The sequence below is a fragment of the Pseudochaenichthys georgianus genome, chromosome 24 (genome assembly GCF_902827115.2).
Source record: "Pseudochaenichthys georgianus chromosome 24, fPseGeo1.2, whole genome shotgun sequence".
Classification (NCBI taxonomy): Eukaryota; Metazoa; Chordata; class Actinopteri; order Perciformes; family Channichthyidae; genus Pseudochaenichthys; species Pseudochaenichthys georgianus.
In genome coordinates, this window is record NC_047526.1 from 10320265 (window position 1) to 10342379 (window position 22115).

The following is a 22115-nucleotide window of genomic DNA, read 5'->3' on the forward strand; positions in this document are numbered from 1 at the left end:
CAGATCACAGCGGTGTCACCACCAAAGCATGCTTTCCATTATTACGATTGTTTAAAGCTTTACTTCATAAAGTAAATGCAAAGTGACAAATCCAAAAGGGTTCGGACAAAGAAGGGGGTAGACCTTACAAATGGAATTGTCCCCATGGGCAAACCACATAATATTCATATCAAACCTGATACATCTACCTCTTGAATTTCTAACGATGCAATCAAGGGCCCTTCCAAGTTTTTGAATACACCCTGATCAATCTTATGATAAGAACGGATCAACGGGGCACTGTGGCTTTTCGTGAAAGGCAGTGTTCTTGTCAGACATCTTGAGTCAGCTCAGATATTAGCTCATAGCCAGACGCCTCCTGTGTTGCAGAGCTACCAAATCTCACTTGACAGGAACTAAATAGTCCCACACATGGTACAAAGTCCACTCTGCTCTGGATGTAATGGTCTTCTCAACTGATTGGAAGAAAAAAAAAATAACTTTCAGGTGGGTCATTTCGTAGATGCAAGTGGCGGAACATTTTCTATTAGCTTAGCATGTGTATGGTCGAGTTAATATAAATATCTACAATTGAAAAACGCAGAGGTTACGCTTAGGCCAATGGTGAATTCATCTTCCTAGCTAGCGGGGAACATTCTCACAACTTTGGCTAACGTTACCTACAGGTTCTAATAATGTTTTAAAGAAACTTTTATCTGAACCTTTTTAGGATGTTTATTATTTCAAATAATGTTCCTATAAGGTTTAAGGTTAACTAAGACATAACGTTTTAACTGCAACATTCAGAGGATGCTGTGAGGATGTTATTGAGGCCTGAGATGACAGAACGTTTTTTTATAAAACTTTCCTTTAATGTGATATGTTAACAAAGGTGGAACGTTTTGCCTGCAACATTCTAAGGATGTGTTTTGGACGTTGTTGGGTAACACATTAAAGATGTTCTTTATAAAACGTTCCCTCAATGTTACATGATAACCAAAAGAAGAACATTCTCCAAGAAACATTCTGGAAATGTTTTCAGGATGTTATTGAGGCCTGAGATGACAAAGTGTTTTATAAAATGTTCCTTTAATGCAATATGTTAACAAAGGTGGAACGTTTTGCCTGCAAGATTCTGAGGATGTTTTTTGGACGTTTTTGGGGTAACACATTACATATGTTATTTTACAAAACATTCCCTCAATGTTACATGATAACCAAAGAAGAACATTTTCAAAGCAACATTTGAATAATGTTTTCAGGAGGTTATTTTTTTTTTTAAACTTTCCTGTGATGGCAAATATTAACACGGTCAACGTCAGATTTATTTCTAGAGCGCTTTAAAAAACAAACTTGTTGCATTTGTTTGAAAAGGATGTTTTAAAAAATCTGATGTCACCACATTTTCCTTTTGAAAAAAACAAACAAGCACGTAATTCATGATAAGCTGTAAGCAGATATTGCATGTTTATGGTGGCATGTGTGAGTTCCCAACTAGACATCTTTGGTTCTCAAAACATTCTGGGAATATTTTCAGTGGGACGTTTTATTTTGGTTCCCAGAATGTTCTTCTGAATATTATATAGGATAACGTTCTTTAAAAACATTCTTAAAATGTTTTTGATAACATTGTTAGAACATTATGCCCTACTATTCTTAAAACATTGTCAGCGGAAAATTTAGTTTGGTTCCCAGAATGTTCTTCTGAAAGGTAGGATAACGTTTTTTAAAAACATTCTTGAAATGTTTGGTGAAAAAAAAACATCTTAAGAAAGTTATCACCAAACATTTTAAGAACGTTATCCTACCTTTCAGAAGAACATTCTGGGAACCAAAAGAAAACTTCCCGCTGAAAACATTCCTAGAACAGTGAATGGTAACATTCTCAGAATGTTTTTAGAACCAACAATTTCTAGCTAGGTTGTCCTAGGATGATCCTCGTTGTGAAACTGATCTTTTATTCCTAATGTAAAAGAAGGAAATGTGTTGTACTTTATTGCTCAGAGCGTTAAAAGAACACGTTTATATATGTTTCCGGTGGCTGTGGCTCAGTGGATAGAGTGCTGGACTTCGAATCAGGGGGTAGCAAGTTTGAGTCCCAATGCACTCAGCATGTCATTGTGTCCTTGGGCAAGACACTTTACCCCAAATGACTCCTGTCGGGATTGTCCACAGTACTGAATGTATGTTAGTCGCTTTGGATCAAAGCGTCTAACAAACGACATGTAATGTAATGTTTCCGAGTAATTTTTGTTTGCCTTAATGGGGCATTCATGTGAATTATCCCCACAGGGATCTTTCTTTACGCTTTTCATTTCGTATCAGTTCCAAAATTGAATTGGTTTCTCTATTTTCCGAATATACAGGCTTCCAGTACATTTCATAGACATTTGGGCAGTCATTTTTCTATTTACAGACTAGCAGACAAACTGAGCCGCAAATATAAAATTCACGCAATAGTTGATGCCTCCTGGGGAGTTTTCATGAAAATATCGGATTTATCTTATGGATTGCTGTGCATAAGACTTGTGTTGTGTAGTTTATACTTTATATATTTGAATACCTGAACACACTGCTGCTGTTAAATAATTTCCCAATTTGGGATTGATAAAGTGTCTGTCTATTTATTTTATAGATTAAAAAAACACATCCATGTATTTCCAAGCTAAAAGTGATACACAATATAAACTGTATACTGTTATTTTTTCAAAGACATGTTACATTTCAAAAGCATATATTGCTATGTTTAGGACAAACAATTAAAGACTGCTTTAATTGAACAAATTCTACAATATAAAAGTGGCAGATTTGCTTTATTAAACAGACCAGGTTGCATACCAACACAATTAGAAATATGCTCACATCTTACTATGTTGGTCTGAAGCATTCATACACAATGGATAAAAACTGTGTTGTCTCATTCTATATCCTGTGAGAAAATGATGTACATTTAGCATTAAAAACTCTACATACTATTCCTAGCCTGAGGAAGATATGAACAATCAACAGATTTGAATGGAATCTCTAACATTTTCATGTAGAATAAAGACAAAAGAGTGGTTATACAAATTACATTTATTGAAATTTGAACCAGAAGAAGAAGTCTCAAAGAATGTTTTAAATAAAAGGACATAAAATAAAAAGGTGGATAATAATAAAATATATTAAATGTATTTGTAAAGACATGTGGTCAAATGAAATTACACTGAACCAGTGATAACGGCTACACCCAGCGTGGATTAAGCTGGTGCAGGTCTTTCTTCATGCCCCCCCTCAGTGGATCTGATGCTGTCCCCTCACAGGAAGTGGCGAACAGGAGAAGACTTCTGGACACCAAGCTGTCTCAATTATCCACACTGTTAATATGAGAGGAAAATAACTGTTTTAGGAAATGAAAAATATGAAGTTAACTATCAACAGGTCTCCATATAGAAAAAAACAAATTAATTGTGCCATTAATTCAACTTTCGAATTAGAAATGAATAGGAAGAGAGCTCAAATCTGATACTTAATACGAGTAGCCTATGTGTAGCATTTTGCAATGCATAGAAGAGAAGCCAAAGCTCAACATTTGTATGACAAATAAAACTCGGGGCAGTCATGGACGGTAGAGAGAAGTAGTAAACTACATTGATGTTCATATCAAATTATTGTGTTAATAAAATAAGCTATCATGGCTTATACTAGCATATCCAAACAGAATCATGATAGCATGTTGGTAGAGTCAGGCACACGAGTCCGTTTGAGTGTGTGTGCCGGTGTCTGAACACTCACGCACTGGTAGCTAAGTAGCTAACTGTCCCTGCTGCTACTTAGCTAGCATTGTTATGGATCTAAAGTTAGTAAAAGCTAACTTTCATAGCACAGCTTTGCTTTACTTATCACTTAACACAATAAATAAACAGTTGTAGTAGTATAACCTTTATTTAGCCAGGAAAATCAATTAAGAACAAATTCTTATTTTCAATGATGACCTGACAGGAGGCAAAAGGCTTCCTGAGGGGATGGGGGTTGGGAGGAAGAAAATAAAAAGACAGACTCCGGGCACTACAGAACCCAGGAGACAACACAATGACACAGAGCAGAGATGACTAGCACAGCTATCTGCTGCTGCAAACTGAAAGGTGGAGCGGCCAAAGGATGTGTGGGCTTTGGGGATCTTTAGCAGGATGCTTGTAGCTGACCGGGTGTTGTGCGTCGGGGGTGGGCGGAGTTTCAGTAATTGTGTGAGGTAGAAGGGGGTGAGGCCTCGGAGTGTTTTGTAAACAAACATCAGCCAGTGGATGTTGCGCCTGGTCTCAAGAGAGGGCCAGTTTGCCAGAGAGTACAGGTCACAGTGGTGTGTCCTGTAGGGGGCATTGGTGGCGAAGTGGATGGTGGAGTGATACAGAACGTCTAAATGATCGAGAGCTCCTTTACACGCCGAGCCGTAAATGGTATCACTGTAGTCGAACAGAGGAAGGACAGTCATCTGGACCAGAGAGAGTTTAGCAGATTAAGTGAATGAGGAGCGCTTTCTATATAGAAAGCTGAGTCTAGCTTTAACCTTGGTCTGAATTTTGGAGAGATGTTCTGAGAATGACAGATTACTGTCAATCCAAAATCCCAGGTATTTATAACATTTAACTATTTAGAGGTCCCGGCCATCGGCGGTCACAATAGTGCCAGTTTGGGAGGCACCACTGTGGCCAATCCACATGATCTTGGTTTTAGTGATGTTCAGGACCAGGCTAAGGGCAGAGAGATGTGACTGGATCCTCTGAAAACTATCCTGAAGAGTTTTCAGGACAGTATCTGGGGAAGGGCCAGCAGTGTACAGAATCGTGTCATCGGCATATAGGTGGATAGAGGAGTTGCCCACTGATATATATTGAGAATAGGATGGGTGCTAGGATAGAGCCTTGTGGTACTCCCTTAGAGATGGATAGGGGCTGTGCCATCAGATTGTCAGATTTGATACACTGCGCAAAGTACGCATGGACAGGTAGCTTTCAAACCAGGCTATCGATTGGTTAGTGACACCAATGCATCTAAGCTTTCCCAGAGTTGGTGATACAGTGTCGAAGGCTTTGGCAAGATCAATGAAAATGGCAGCACAGTATTGTCTGGAGTCAAGGGCATTGATGATATCATTTAGGACTTTAAGAGTCGCCGTCTCACAACCATGACCTGCACGGAACCCAGACTGCATGTCAGATAGTATGTTGCAAGACTTCAGAAACCATGTTAGCTGTTTGCAAACTAACTTTTCTAACACTTTCGCTATACAGGGTAGAATGGATCTCGGTTGAACCAAGGACTCTGTTTTTTTTTATGGGAGCGTGTTTATTGATTACCATACCAAAGGAGTCATAAAAGAAGGACCATGCAGCATCGATTTCAGGGATTAAGCTAATTCTGTCCCACTTGATAGCAGCCAGGTCGTAGAGGAAGGCTTGTTCGTAAAAATGTTTCAGTATTCGTCTGTGAGTGGTAAGGACTGGCTGTTTAATCGTGCCGCCATTACGAATGCAGCCAATAAGACATTGGTCACTGAGATTGTTACAGAAGACGCCAGTTTTGTACCTGTCAGGGTTATTTGTGAGGATGACATCAAGGAGGGTGGCTTTTTCTGGATTTTTGGTGTCATACCGTGTAGGAGTAAGGATAATCTGAAAGAGATTAAGAGAGTCCCATTGTTTTTGGACCTGCTCAGGAGGGTTGAGCATGTCCCAGTTTAGATCCTCTAGAAGCACAAACTCAGAATGAGTGTGAGGTGCCAGGAGGGTGTTGAGAGCAGATAGGGTACATGCTGGGGCAGAGGGTGGGCGATAGCAGCCAGCTACTGTCAGTGTAGAGCTATTTGCCAGTTTAATGTTTACGATAAGTAGGTCAAATTGTTTGGGGACAGATTTACTAGTGGCGATAGAACACTGGAGGTGTTGCTTTGTGAATATAACTACTCCACCAGCTTTAGATGATCTATCCTGCCTAAACACATTATGACCAGTGATGCCAATGTCAGAGTCTGGGATATTCTTCTTCAGCCAAGACTCAGTGATGACAAGTACCTCCGGATTTGAGCTGTGAACGAGTACTTTTACCTGGTCCATTTTTGGCAGTAAACTTCTAGCATTTACATGTAGAAAACCTAAAGCTTTACGAGAGCAGAAGTCAGGGAAACTCAGACCATTGTGACAAAGGTGACATCAGGGCACAGGTCAGAACTAGGGCTACATACAATAGAAGGTCCAGGATGAACATGCACATTGCCCGATATCATCAGTAGTAATACAATCAGAGCACGGCCAAGAGCTAGCAGTGAGTCACAATGCCTAGTTTGTTTTGTGCGCATTGACAGTGGAATGTAGCGCAATCATCTTGTGTAGAGACCTCATAATCACACATGATAGTAGTGGCATGGTGTCAGAGTTTATGTTTGGCGTTAGCCCAAGAGACCTGAATATCAACAACGAGTCATAGTCTCTGCCTATTGTATGGATACAGTTTGTTACGCAGGTGGGCAGCACTGCTGATATTAAGCGCGTCGGTTTGCATTTGTTATGCGCAGGAGGGGGTAGGGAGGCGGCGAATAACGCAAGGAAAAAGCAGTACAGTTTGGGATTAGCCATTGTTAATCCAGTGAAGGTAGGAAGCAGCACTCACCCAGAGGTCAACAGTCCTTGGTATCAGTATATACTATCGATTGTTCGTGTTTGTTACAACCCGCCTCCCTACTTAATAGTAGTGGCTCATGAGGCAGTCCGCAACATAAAACAAAAATACACAACACGTAGGCACTAAACTGTGATCGTACATTTATTGCCACAATCATAAAACATTACACTGGAGGACAGGTAAAACAAACAAAAAGACGGAGGGGACTTGGGCCAACCACACCACGGGCCGTAGGATCCAGAGCCTTCCTCCGCTACCCAAAATCACACAGAACCTAACGGGTGAAATAAAGCCGCGAAAACCAAACTCTAACACGTCCTCCAGGAAACCCAACAAAAAGCAAAAGAGCTCTGCCACAGCAGAGACATCCGGAGTAGTGATCGGCCTCCTCCTTCTCCTTCAGTCTCCTCTTTTATGCTCGGCTGATTGGCAACTGGGAACACCTGCGCCAAGCTCGGCTGAGTGACAACTGGGAACACATGGGGAAGGCGGAGCCAGGTGTACCTGCACAGCAGAGAGAACAAAGAGGACAACAAAAGGGGGGGGGAGTACGTAACAGTGGTTATCCGGAGGTTAGCAGTCCATAGTCCAGCAAGATAACTAGTTGGTTAGCTAGCAGGTAGCTAGCAGCAGGGCAGGTGGAAGCAGTCCTCAGCTACAGCAGCACAGCAAATCAGGGCAGGTGGAAGCAGTCCTCAGCTACAGCAGCACAGCAAAGCAGGGCAGGTGGAACTAGGCCTCAGCATTTCCAGGAGTCAAGGCTAGCCTGTGTGTCTCTGGTGGTCGGGAGAAGTCATGGCCTGGCTCGACTCCTCCCGTTTCTCGTGGCCTCTTGACTTCCCACCCAGGAGGCCTACACAAATGTAGTTATTGGGAATCTGGTCTTGGCTTGACTTCCAGTCCTCTGCTCAGTATTTAAAATCCTCAAATCACATTAATTGTTTTACTCATCCAAAAGAAGAAAAAACAGTTAAATGTGTTTTCTCCTCTCCACTGAAGGCTCTCCTTTATTGCTCCTCCATTTCCCTCCAAAAACATTTCCTCCATCCACACCAAAAACAATTCTCAATATAACAGACTGTATAGTACAGCACAAACAACACAAATGATCAATACTTACATATATTTTCACTTGTAGTATTATAATAATTGAAATGCTGGTTCTTCTGGGGGTCTTCTGTCCGTGCTCAGCTACCGCAGCTGCACTGTACAATCGCCGGAGGACTGGGCTGTCACTCAAGAACTGAGTAGCCAATCGGGACGCACCCCTGAAAGTCCCACCCACCTGGGATGTTTGTGTCAGAATCGGGGAAAAAAATAAGGAGCGCAAACGAGAGAGCTGCAGGGAGAGCAAAAGTATGATTATTGAGAAAGAAGTAAAGACAACTGCAAACAAACAGATGTGTTAAAACAAAGACAAAATACTTATAGTTACACAAATGATTTGTTTGCAACTTATAATTTTATTTTTGAAATAAGATTTAGTTCGCTTGACTCAGTTTTCTTCTCTTAAACTCTTAGTTTTGCTTGATTCTGAGAAAGTGTTGCTTTATCTTTGACATACAACTAATCCCATAGAATTGGGCTCTATATATTAGAGTTTCAGTCGATTGGTTGATCCACTACTTAAATACTGCAACAACGATTTGTGCAAACATTCATAGTCTCCAGATGATGAACCCTTCTGAATTTGGGGATTCCCTGAATTCCTTTTGATTTTTTCAATCATACGGAGAGATAGTTGGATATACACACAATATACAATTTAGAATACACTTTAACATATCGACCTACTCGAACAAAAACTGTAAATATATTGTAAACATTACTTAAAGTTGTTTGTGAAATGTCAATCATTTGTTGAACTAAAATGACCTTTTATGGAACTCATGATAACTTTGGTGACCTTTAACTCCAGCAGTGTCATCAGGTCAAAATGTCAATGTGCCCTTTTTATTGATTTAGGACTGAAGACCTAGTAAACTATTGACATTCCCATCCTCCTGAGCCTTACGGTACGTCCACACAGCAGCTTCAGAAGAAACTTCCACCACTTCCAACGCTTCTCTGCCCATTGACTTTGAATGGGGATGACGTCACTTTGCCTCGCTTTTCGCCGAACTGCATTGTGGGGGAGCGAAGCGAAGATTTCCAGGATGTCCAGGATTCAAAAGTTGAGCAATGTTCAACTTTTGAAGCTGAGCTGGAAGCGCCAGCCAATCAAACACGTTTATGCAAATCTGACAGTAGAAGCGCTAGCCAATCAAACCGCGTGTAAGCAGGGAGAACCAGACCGCAGTTAATTTCCTCATATTCCAAACGAGAAATTACGGTAGCAAATCACCCGGTTCTTTACGACCAGAACTATTAACGGGATACAAACCGGAGGAACCAGGTATGGAGGGAGGTGGCAGAGACAGTGGGTGAAACTGGTAGGTTTTCGCCTGTTTGGGGAGTTTACATATATATATATATTGCTCGCATAAAATCCCCGGGGTTTTTTGCTTTTTATGTCGGGGGCGGGAGATTCATGTGATTGGTTGTTGGTCGCGTTGCTCGCAAAAAATCCCCAAGCTGTCAGACACGCCCAGCTCCAAGATTTTCAAGATTTTTGAAAAGCTGCTGTGTGGACGTACCGTTACTTTGTGTTTAGTGCAAACAAGCCGAGGCTAACATGCTCGGGGCAGTCGAACCTCCCCTAAAAGCTTGTGTCTAAATAGACTAAGAAAATGCCCTGAAGTGAACAGGAAAAACGATGGAGTGACATTTTCCTAGATTAGATGTATATAATACTTATTTTAAATTGTAGCAGAGTAATTTTAAGAAAATACAAAAGCATATTTTCTATTCAGCTTTTCTCTGTGTTGGACAATTACAGTGTTACAAACATTTATGTAAATATTCATTAAGACACAAATCCTCTTCCCGCACACTGCTTCGACTAACATGACAAACATGCTGTGTTGACATAACAACCTAATCGAGCCGCCTGGCAGGACATTGTTGTAAATGTCACTTTGGTCAACATTGATCACTCTTTCATATAATGTGCCCTTGCGAGCGTTAGTGTCAAAACACCGCAAGCACCTGTTCATTTTGTTCCCCTTCTTTTAGTGCTGTGGGTCTTATGAATAACTAATATAGACCAAAGATACGACACATTCATCTTAATGGTAGGTGGCTTCGGGGACAGGTGTGCCGGCTTTTTCCTACCTTTCGTACGACAGTGTAATTAATCTGCTTTGTGCCAAGTTAAGAGCAAAGAGTGGATGATGGAAAGAGAGAAATGAAAAACCAAAAGGGGAAAGTCATGAATTTTGCAGTGAAATCAAAGTGATGAGTGTCTGACCTTGGCTACCTTTTTACACTTTCTTCTTCCTCTGTCTTTTTTTTTGCAGCACTTTCTTAAAAATAAGGGGAAAAAGGTGACGTTCCCGGAATAGAATAGGAGCGAGGGAGAGGTGATGCTAGCTAAATGGAGAGGGGGGAGATATTAGCCATATGTGAATCATTTACAACAGCATGCTTCAATCTTGGCAGGGTGGCAGGCGCCAGGGTTGGGCCCCATGCCACCTGAGCGAGGGAGAAAGAGTGATCTGCTGCTCGGTGAGGGGATGAGCAATGAAAACAGATCCCTTCCAATCGATACGCCCTTACATTATCGCTCACACCAAACTCATCCCCCCTGCACTTCCCTCCTCTCCTTCCTCTTTGGCTGGCTCACTTCCTCTGAGCCTCTTTGTTCTCCTACTTCATGGGACTCAAAGACGAGGCCAATAAAGGCTGAACAAAGCGCTCTGATTCATCAGGCGTCCCAGAAGCACCCTGAGAAGAGCGGTCATTTTCATGTAGGCGTCCACCTAGAGGCACCCTCTGGATGTTTTGTGAGACTCCTCTCAAACTGGGGCGGCGTGCTGCGTCAGTAAGTGAAAGTAGAAGGGGGGTTGGATAGGGTAAGGGGGGAGGGCAAACTGACGAAGGGGCAAAAACCACAGTGACGAGATGGAACCGCAGATTGTTTAAAAGAGGGCTACTGCCTCAGCAAAACCATATGGGGCCAACATGCTATTTAACGGAATCTCATTTATGTTTTTCACAAAATGGTGAGCAGCACTGGAGGATCTTGTAAACAAAAGATAAAGTACTAATGCTGTCAACATGTGATGTGGAGATGAAAAAAGAGAAGTAAACCGAGCAGCCTCATCTGCTTCTGTGTTTCTCCGGGGTGTGTTTGGAGTTTCATTTCAGTTCGTGAGCAATATTCCAAAATAAGAGCAAATGAACACTTGGCAGGCTAAATCTTAGCTTTGGGTTACACAAAGCTTGCCAAGGCTAATACTGTGATTGTACGCAATAATAAATAAGACAAAACAAAATTGATGATGATGAATTAAACAGGAAAGAAATGTATATTAAGTCGTGGGATAAGAATATTGAATTACGACGCTTGATGGGAGAAGACAAGCGTATGGCAGAGGATTAAACACTGTAGCTGACCACTGTCTGACGGAGCAATTATATTTTTCGCTGTCTGTTTTGTAAGCGGTTTCACCTGCCTGTGATGTAATCGGGATTTATCCGAATTCCTGCCTCATGCATCAAGGGGATTTTTCACATTAAAAGACAATAGAAGGGCCGAAATAAATAATAGAGCCCCTTTCAGAAGGCCATTTCAATGCATGCTTTCTGCCATGCTGTGAGCTAAAATGTCTCTCTGCATCCCAGGCAATTAAAAGTTTCCATGAGGAATAAAGATTGGTATGTTATTTAATCTGAAAGAGAAGACACGGGGGTATAGAAGTGGAAAATGAACAACCTTCCCCCGACTCGTCCTCGGAGTCTGTCTTGGATAATCTAACTCACGAAATTAAAGAATGATGATGATAATAATAATAACGATGATAACAATAATTATCCCCTCTTTATTTCATCCAAGTAAATAAGCAAGAATAATATCTGCCCACAGTTTGTGCACTATATCCTAATTACGTCTAATTAGAGATATAGTAATTAATAAGTGTCTCAGGTCAGGCGAGTGTAAATTGTTGTGAGACGTTCTCGACGCTCGGCACTAATTTGAAATCGCGCAATAATAAATCAGCTGCGGGGAGAAGCTGTCAGAGAGAAAGAGGTTCAGGGGACCGTGGTGTTTTGGTGTTTCAGGGCTTACTTAATTAGTTGGAGGGGAAAGCCGAAGATAAACACAGATTGTCATCCAAACACAAGTTGAGCCTTTAAACAGCTGTAGGTTCTGATCAAACCAAGGTGCTGGACACACACATCTGGGTGTAGTGGGGGTAGCATTCTTGCTCGGTAGGGCGTATGCATGTGTTTTTGGTCCTTTAAAAATAGATGTTTTATTAGTTTATTTTAAATCAATTAACTTTATTTACAACTTCATTTTCTGTGCAATCATCTGTTCCCTGTTACTTTTGTATTTGTTCAATGTAAAGCACTGGCCCTGAAAGACTTTTGAAGGAATGCATGGCTTTAAACCCATACAATTATTTTAAATGAATGTTGAAAATTCAAATAAAAAAACATAAATTGTCATGGCAATACCTTCAAAATAGTTTTGTATGCATTGGAAATCTTCTGATGTATGAAACAGCCTTGCAAATAAAACCATTAAAGTTATGTATACATAGTTGATTAGTTTCAACAAAAAGTGTGTAATGCTAGATTATATAGAGCAGTGCTTCTCAAACTGTTTTCAGTAATGTACCTCCTTTGAAACAATTTCTCAGCCATGTACCCCCTGACCGACCCCGACATATTTTGATCGAAAAAGCCTATATAAATAATTACAATATAGTGATGTTCCCTCAGTGTGTGATTTATTAACTCCTTCATGCATGAATTACAACAAACTAAGGATATTTTCATTTTATGCATGAAAAAAAATAACGTTTTTATAAAACAGATTTTTCCAAGGAGTTTTTCAACTGAAGTAATATATGTTTAACAAACTAATGAATAAAATGATATATTGTGAAAAACTATAAAATACAATACACACATTTGACATGTTTATATGAGGACCCCCTTGGTGAATATTTTATATACAATTGTGTTTTCTATTTAACTTATGGTACTAAGATTATTTTTGTAATCATGCATGGGTTTTTATGAACCTTTTTTTTCTTTAAATCTCACGTACCCCCTGCAGTACCCCAACGTACCCCTAGGGGTCCACGTACCCCCATTTGAGAATCACTGATATAGAGCATATACGCAGAGCTCAAAAGATGTTCATCTTATTTTTAAATGTGTGTATCATTTTACATTTCCTAAGTCCACACGGTATGTAATAATATAAACAATTTCCAGTTTGTAAAATTGGCAAAAATGACCAGTAAACCCATTTTACACAATAATCTTAATTTAAAGTGCATATTGAACCATGTCTCATACAAAATGACATTCCCACACAACCAAACTGTATTCTTAGTTACTTTCAGAGGGAAATGGATTTGCTCCTGTGGTTTCAGTTTAAAACACCCTTTCACCCATAATGTACAATGTCGTTTGTGTATAGAAAGGTACATGTTAGGACACCAGGCTGTGATGTCTTGAACATATCTGTTTTTATCTTTATTGTAAAGCATGACTATAATTGTGTTTTGGCAATTCTGATTCAGTGGTTCTCAATCTTTTTTATGCTTGGGAAAAAGGAGTGTCTCTTTGCAACCCCTGGCGGTATAAGATTTGTGTTTTCTTCTGAAACATTCTCAGGCATGAAGAGGAGAAACTAGCTTTAAAACAAAGGGAAGAAAAAAGGAAAGATTAGAGACAATTCAGACAATTCAGAAAGATAAATGTAATTTTGTGTGCCAAAATTGGATTTTCTCTCTTATTTCCTTCCCCTTTAATCCTCTTGTGGGGGGTCTCGACCTCCAGGTTAACATTTTGCCCAATCAGCAGAATAAATTGCAGTTTAGGGCAACCGAGGTTCTCCTCAATGCTGAAGACGTTCCTAACCTCAATATATAAATGAACAGTCCTTCTGAAATGCTGTTATTTAGAGTTATAATAATAACAACTGTCCTTTCCTTCTCGCCAACATCTGACTGATAGGACGTCTGTCTGGTTCCAGTAGTCATCACGGATCCACCATGACAAACGCTGAATCAGGGTCTGGATATAGGTTGGCCCAGACCCTGCTTTAGTGACTCATAGATCAACAGTATTTGTACAGTTTAGCCTGGGAGGCAGGAGCGTCCCAGAGCCCCCTTCTACCCACCCAGAAGACTTCCTCTTTGCTAAAGTCAGGAGGGGAAATGTAGCCCAGATGTGGCTTCAAACAAAAGAAAAGCTGCAGGGATTGGAGGTGGGATCAGGCCCATCTTTAGCGTGACCCCAAGACCCGCTCCTTCCTGGCATCTGTCTATTTTCTCCTCTTCTGTTCTTCCTCAGACAAACTCTTGCAAGTTTGCAGTCTCCAGGGTGCTTTTACTTTTACTCCTTAAAAAGACGGCTGTTTTTCACAAATCATTGCCGCGTCATTCTTACTTTAGCCGTGTAGTTTCCATAAATCATGTATACAATGATAAGAACATCCTTGTTGCAGCACAGAGGGATGAAATGTAGGGATTTAGGAAATTCTCAGAGCACGCTTAAGCATTTTAATGCCAAAAGCAACCATACGTGAAGTACTTCACGTCTGTAACCTCGCGTTTTATCTTTTTCTGATGAATATCTGAAGACACACTTCTATTCCAGGAAAAGCTCTAGTGAGGTTTAGGCTGAAAAGAGTGAAGCATCAGCTGTAATTAAACAACAGGTTTCAAGATTACACAGCAAAGCTTAAAAAAAAAGAAAAATCAAAGGCTTCCTTCCAGTATAATTACACAGGAAGAAAAGTCTCTGCATTTTTTCATTGGAAGTACAAATATAGAGAAGTGTATTTCTCACTGTTCCTCATTAACCATTAAAGGTACACACTACGCAGATCTATTCCAAGCACAATGAGTCATTCTGGGGAAATGGAGGAAATTACTTAAATGAACTTGTATGTATACAGATATTGATTGGACACAATAATGACAGCACTTAAGCTAGTCCCAGTCTGAGCCTCCATGATTTACTATGACATTCAAGTTGCGGTATCTGATGCTGAAAATATATATACCTGGCCATCTCTATCCGACTTGCAGCCATGATAAGCCCAGCAGTGCTTTGAGCTAAATGCTCACATGGTATGTAAATGTCAGCTAAATTCTCCATCTAACATTTACTAATCAGCTTTGAATCTTATTCAGCTGAATCTGGCATAAGAGGCCAAATGCAATCTCGAAACCCATAGGAATAAAACAATCGGAATGTAATTGAAGCGCACCTCCACCTCCATTCTTATTGTTGATGGGCCGATAGGGTTCCAAGATTGTTGAAGTTATTGGAATTCATCCTTTGGGAAAGAAAGATGTCTGTAACAAATGTACTGTAAGTGCAAACGTTGACCTTTCGGTTGCGCGAGTCTTAAAAGTAATAAGGGTTCAACCTCTGGATACCATGAGTATTTGTACCAAATGTCATTGTTATCCATCAAAAAGTTGTCAAGACTTGTCACCAAAAAAACTGTGGTGAAGTACAAATATCAGGGAGTCATTTAAATCAGTAGGGTTCATCCTCTGGGGATGATGAATGCCTGTACACTTAAGATGCTAACGTATTTCATTGTGCAGCAACAGACAGTATTCGCATGTGATTTAAGGACAGACATAGTCAAAGATTGCTCAGTTTTTCATATTGAAAATGGACACTTAGCTCTGTATCTGGAATGTTATGGTAATACATGAAAAACAAACGTGGGCTACTTGACCATGATAAACTGCAGTGCCCTAGAACAAACTGGAGATGCAAAATAAAGTAAGACCTTCCAAGGGTGGATGCTCCTTTAAGCCCTATTATTTTTCATAGCGAGCACCACATGTCAGAACAAAATGTCCTCCACTCAACAATTATACGTTGCTCAGCAGTTGTCTGAGGTATTAAATCAAGGAAGACATGTCAGAAACTGCAGTAATCCACAATCCCCTCTTCCTGCCCACTTTTGAGCGATCTTAATCCTAACCACCCTTTTTTCTTCTCTCTCTTTTCCCCTCTACCTTCGCCTCTCTCCCTTGTCCCCCTTCTCCTCTCCTCTAACCCAGCTTCTTTCTCCCCCATCCCTCCCTCAGCAGAACTACAGGGGCTTGCTTGTTGTCAAGTCAGTGTTTTTACAGCCTGGCATTAGCACAGGGCAGCATTCAGTCAGGACACTGCATTCACTTTGCCTCCCTAATAATTCACATGCTCATGTGAGAGCACGCTGCCTTCGCTACTGCTTGTGAAATGACCCTGATTGAGCAACAATGGCCTTTCGGCGACTGAAGAGACTTGTTTTACTCTTCTGCAAAAAGCCCTAAACATACATATTTCTTTAATTTTGAATGCACATATAACATCCGTGTGAAACTAGGCAGGTTGAGATAGTGGTGCTGTGTTGAATTTCTTACATGAGCGTTAGGGATCGATTTGTTTGACTTAAACAAGCAAGGATGGCAGGGAAGTAAAGGTTGCTCAATCTATCACTGCCGTGTAATTGAGTTCTGCACGAATGAGTCTGAAATACAGTAAATGAGTCAGCAATTTTGCCCTTCTGGTTTCCTTGTCACAGAGTCAATGTTTTCTGAAATATATAATTTATTAGATGCATTAAATAAGATCTGTGGTTAACACAAGCTTAAAGTAGTTTTCACTTTTTTTGTTTTACGAAATTAAATTCGAGAGTATCCACTCTGGATTTGAAGTATAAAAGTCGGGTGCTAAGAAGCATCTAGATGAGACTACAGTTGTGTTGGGGAACCTCACCTCTAGTGTATGTTTTTCTGTATGTGGCCTTTGGTGAAAAAAGTTAGCCCCTGGCTTAAATCATTTGGCGGTTGCATTTATGTTTCAAAATATCATAACAGTGGTGTTCATTGGCGAGGATAATCTTGCTAAACAAAGCTACAAGTATTTTAAACTGTTGTTAGCCATTGAGCTTAAACTCAGCATTTATTAAAGAATCCCATTGGCTTTTTGTTTAGCGATCCAGGGTGATGCTAACTGCAAGTTGTCCAAATAGATGTCCTCCCTGCAGCACGTTTACAGGGCTACATTTCCACTGTTGGGAGATACCTTGTTCTTTTACTAAATATATTTGTGGTCTGTGTACTGCAGCATTTTTCAGTTTCTGTCAATCGTGATGTGTTTACCCAGAAATGGAGCAATAAACTAAATGAATTTTGGTCTGGAGGTGCTCAGGAGCTGGTGCAATCCTCCAACTCCCTCTTCTCCTCTCAGCTCACATCATGAGTCAAATATACCGAATGATGTTGGCTGACTAGTTTCCCCGGCTGTGAAAATGCGCCCCTCTCTCTGATCCTGCTGTGACGTTAGATGCATGTAGATTGATAATTGAGGGGGGGGTAAACATAATTACATCGCCTTAGAAACTAATGAAGGCATTGATCGCCCACTCTAAATATTATCAGCATATTTTTATGTAATCCACTGAAATCTCTTGAGGAGGCCGTGATTATCGCACGGCTTTTGCGATGTGCAATATCACTGCCACAGTAAGTTCTTTCAAAGACCCTGCCAATACTTGCGGGGAGGTTTTTTAAACGCTGATGTTGTTGGCACCTTCAGTGTCCAGATTCAAACTCGTGAAGGGAGAGATGTGATAAGCTAATGATGTCTCCAGGGATGCAAATGAACATAACCAAGGGATAAACAGTTCTGCATAACTGAGTGGACTTTTCCCGCCCTCTTCATTCCTTTAACACTGTTTGGGGCCTCAACAGAAGCAGATGGACAGTGGAGTCTTTGATGTGCTCTGGGGTCATGTGTATCTGCACTTTTATCAAGGTACACAAGCGTGTTAAGTAAATACGCCCCGCCAAACCTCTGGGAAGGTCTCTGGGAAAGGCAAAGAAGGGGGATTTCCACTCGAGAGGGCGTGGACTGAAATATTTCTCTGCATTTGTGCACAGTATATACCATTACTTAAAAGTCCCCTATTTGACTGTTTTTCATCAATATATTATAGGTATAGATAGAAAACATGTCTCTGAAGTGTTTGGCTCGAAGTACCAAACAGATCACCCATTGCAGCATCCCATAAACCACTCTGTTTCAGCCCTGTTTCTCTGTCTGTTAAATGGATCAGGACAAAAAGTGAGCGAATCTTTTTTCCTGAAACTTTCAAATCTCTTTACACAGAGGGGATACATGTCTATGTAAAAAATAGGTGACCTTTAACCTAATAGCAATGCTATCAGAAGAAAGCATGATATGGACATTTAATTGTTTCAATCCAATGTGTTCATGCTAATTTAATTCTAACTCCTGCTCAGTTATCTTTGCATAACAGGCCATTCTTTCGCCCATTTAAGAGTCTGTCACTTTATCCCCATTTACGTGCCAGAGAGAGACATTCCATAATGCTGCCTCGACTAGGAACAGAGCGCCCTACTACATGTCCATCAAGGAGAAAATAAAAATAGGCTGTTTCCTCTAAATTCACTCAATCAATAATTCATGCATGCACAGAAGCCTGATTTATGGAGGAATTAAATGTTGTGGACTGGGCCTCGCAACGGACGTTCTTCTCTGGGACGTTCGTCTCGGGGACGTGGCAGCCAGAAATTAAACATGAAAGGCAAACACGGAGAACAACCACATCGTCTCGCTGAGGGTGGACGTATGAGGAGACTTCAATAGGCACGTGCGGTGGCCGGCTTGATTGGACAAACTGATGTTGGTGATTTAAGTGGGAGCCACATAATTTGTTCGGAAAGTTTCCATGAGTTATCTGAGTTGAAGTGGGTCACCGAGAGTCAAGAGAAACATTAATACTAGTTGGCAAGAGTACGGAAGATCTAACGTGCACCTGCTGACCTTGGGGATCATGTGACTGCTGTTTGCCTTTCTGACCCTGGCTTTGTCTATAAACATTGAAAACACAGAACATGACAACTGTAGTGTTTATTTAAGGCAAATTGAAATGTTAATCCCCTTCTCCTTTGACGGTAATTCTATGTATACTTTGGCCCATTTTTCCATTTCAACTGTTTAGGCAAATGTGTGGAGACAGCGTTGGCCTTTTTCCATGGCAACTGTGACATTTGATAGACAGCATTGCTAGAAAAGCCCACATAATGTTGACTGTCAGTTGTTTGTCCCTTTTGAACATGCAGGAGGAACTATAGTGCTGTTAGTATGTAAACCCAGGTTTTGTGACACTAGCCAGTTGCTAACCAAACATTTTCAAACAAAGCTAAAGTAGGAGGCACTATAATTACAAAAAAACAAAGATCAAATGTTTATTTGGTATTTTTATACCTAACAAGTTACTACACAATTCTAATTCTAATCAATTTAAGACACATTTTAGCAGCTACTGTGGCAATTGAAGGCCAACATGCTCAAATATAGTCTAAAAGTGACACCATTAAAAGAGAAGAATCACAAAGCCCTCAAATAATATCAGTTACACAGCTGTATCCATTATGTGTTGGCCAACATTAGCCACCCTAAGCTAATGGTGCTTTATTGCCAGTGTTGGGGAGTAACTGTGTAACATAATTAAATTACAAAATAAATGGTATTATGTTGGATGTTAAAGGTATGATAGGTAGGAATGGAGAAACCAGCTCGAGTGCGCTAGAATGTGAAAGTACGCAGCCGAAAATAATCTGCCCCTTCCTTCAGACTTCCTTACAGAGCCCCTCCTCCAACACACGAATGCGCACAGTCCGGCAGTGGCTCAGTCAGTAAGGGCTTGGACTGGGAGCTGTAGGGTCGCCGGTTCAAGTCCCCGACCTAAAATATGGAGTGTGGACTGCTACTTGGAGAGGTCCCAGTTCACCTCCTGCCCTGCCGTGGTGCCCTTGAGCAAGGCACCGGACACCCCTCTCTCCCATTGCTCCCTGGGCGCTGTGCAATAGCTGCCCACTGCTCCTAGTACTAGACTCCTGGTACTAGGATGGGTTAAAAGCAGAGAACACATTTCACTGTGTGCTGTGTGCTCTGCATGTGTGACCATTAAAGAGGGTTTCATCTCTCCAATTCACAATTCTACATGACCAATGAGGGCGCGAGATGAGTTTGTGCACAAGATGGAAGGCTGACAGGCAGGTAGGTTATAAATAATTGGTCGTGCTTTTTACAGTGCCACGGCTTCCACAGATGACATTTTTGTTTGTATTTATTGTCAAAGCATTTAATATATTCATTGCTATCGGGATGTTAAGAGCATGCCATGGAATATAGCAAAAAGTGTTTCTGAAGTGAATTACCTACCCCACCTTTAATTCCAAATATATACTCTTGGTAAAAAGCTTATATGTAGAGTTTACCATTCATTCTGTTGCTTTGTGCCATGCATGATTGTCTTTTGTGGCATGTCTCTGGACAACACAGGTTAGAAAGTCGTTGAAAAATGTGCATGCAACACTGAAGGGTAGGATGGCTTACACGGTCTTTATGTCCAGACATGATCCATGTACTCTATGTGCAGTTACACACATAGTCGCTTTTGATTGGTCCTCTTTTTTTTATTGGTTTGAACTCTTGTGTGCCAATCCATTCAATTATACAAGAATGTCTTTCAAGTGCTGGAAAATATAACACGTGTCTTCTGTAATCAGAAAAGAGCTGTTACATTCTGCACAGTAAAGCTTGTTTAAGACCAATGAAAATGCTGTCAACACAGAAATACTCGATGGAGAAGCTGAAAACCTTTGTTAGAAAATATTTCACAAGTAATAAGTGACATTACTTACAGTATGTTTACACGGGTATCTGTAGCCTATGACATTTTGAAAGTATACCTTCCCAACACTTCCCTTTCATTTTAAAGAAGGTTGTGGTCCTCAAAAGTCACACTTTAGTTTCAGTTCAACAAAAAAATATCTAAATATATTAATCCACAAAGATGCATGTGTCAGTTTTAAGATGTGTAAAACAGTGTTGCGACAGAGAACTGCAGGAAAATATGTGTGTGTGTGTGTGTGTGTGTGTGTGTGTGTGTGTGTGTGTGTGTGTGTGTGTGTGTGTGTGTGTGTGTGTGTGTGTGTGTGTGTGTGTGTGTGTGTGTGTGTGTGTGTGTGTGTGTGTGTGTGTGTGTGTGTGTGTGTGTGCAACCCAGTCTCACGGCATTTCGTGTTATAGTCATGAAATTAATTGAATCTATTGATTCGTGTTCACCAACACGATTTTCGCATTTTTTTTGTGTCACACAGAAAGATTTTAAAAGCAATATATTTCTATTGGTAGTATGTTTCGTGGAATACCAGAAGCTGTGTCATTCATAAAAACATTTTCTTACTCAATATCTTACCCTAAGCCTAACCCTATCCCTTTTATTTTAAATTGTATAATGTCGGAGCTTTTTTGCCGTCCGTATTGTGTTCCTTCTAATTTGTTATTATTTGGTGCAGGCACGAAACATACCAGTAGAAATACATTGCTTCTAAAATCGGTCTGTGTCAGAAAACTGAAATCTGTATTTGTGTATTATATGTTTTATCCTTCTAATTTGTTATTATTTACATTGCTTTTAAAATTGTTCTGTGTGATACGAAAAAAATGGCGAAATCGTGTTGGTGAACACGAATTAATAGATTCATTTCGTGACTATAACATGAAATGCCGTGAGACTGTGTGTGTGTGTGTGTGTGTGTGTGTGTGTGTGTGTGTGTGTGTGTGTGTGTGTGTGTGTGTGTGTGTGTGTGTGTGTGTGTGTGTGTGTGTGTGTGTGTGTGTGTGTGTGTGTGTGTGTGTGTGTGTGTGTGTGTGTGTGTGTGTGTTTTAAAGTGTGTGGGCAGAGCAGCAGAGAGTGCACTGCTGAATCAGTATTAGCGTGAAGAAGCAATGTAGTCAGATGAAATGACTCTGTGTCTAAATGCTTCAAATCACTGGGAGAGAGTACGGGAAGCAAAGACAAGCCTGAGCTTTTCACTCGGGGATAATTATCCAGCAGTAATTTAAAAGAACTCGGGTTAGTGATCCTTACAAAAAATCTACCAGAAGGCCTATACATATTCCAACAAAACTACATCTAATAAGACCCATCAGGAATACTTTGTGACCCCAATGATATAGTCTGTAAATAACCAGGAACATTAAATGACCCTGTGATTCTTCTTTGAGAGTGTGGCTCCAAGCTGGATTTCTGAATTTTGTGATTAAAATGCAAATGAGAGCTCAGACGTGGTCGCGAAGCAAGGTAGGCCGGGCAAATAGCATTTAGGGGATAAGAGTGTGTTGAGAGACAAACTATTGTCTGCAGTGTGAGGGCAGCAGGGAGGATCTGTGGCTTAAAGCCATTGCGGAGCTGCTGTAGGAGATGCATTCTTTATTATGAGGAGGGGAGGGGAGAGAGAAAGAGGGAGGGAGAGAGAGAGAGAGAGAGAGAGAGAGAGAGAGAGAGAGAGAGAGAGAGAGAGAGA

The 22115-nt window shown here is 40.7% G+C and overlaps 1 protein-coding gene across 1 annotated transcript in view; it reads left to right on the top strand.

Moving 5' to 3' along the window:
- Nucleotides 1-22115, top strand: part of flrt2 (fibronectin leucine rich transmembrane protein 2) — a 62034-nt gene that overhangs the window by 30805 nt on the left and 9114 nt on the right. The window lies entirely within an intron of this gene.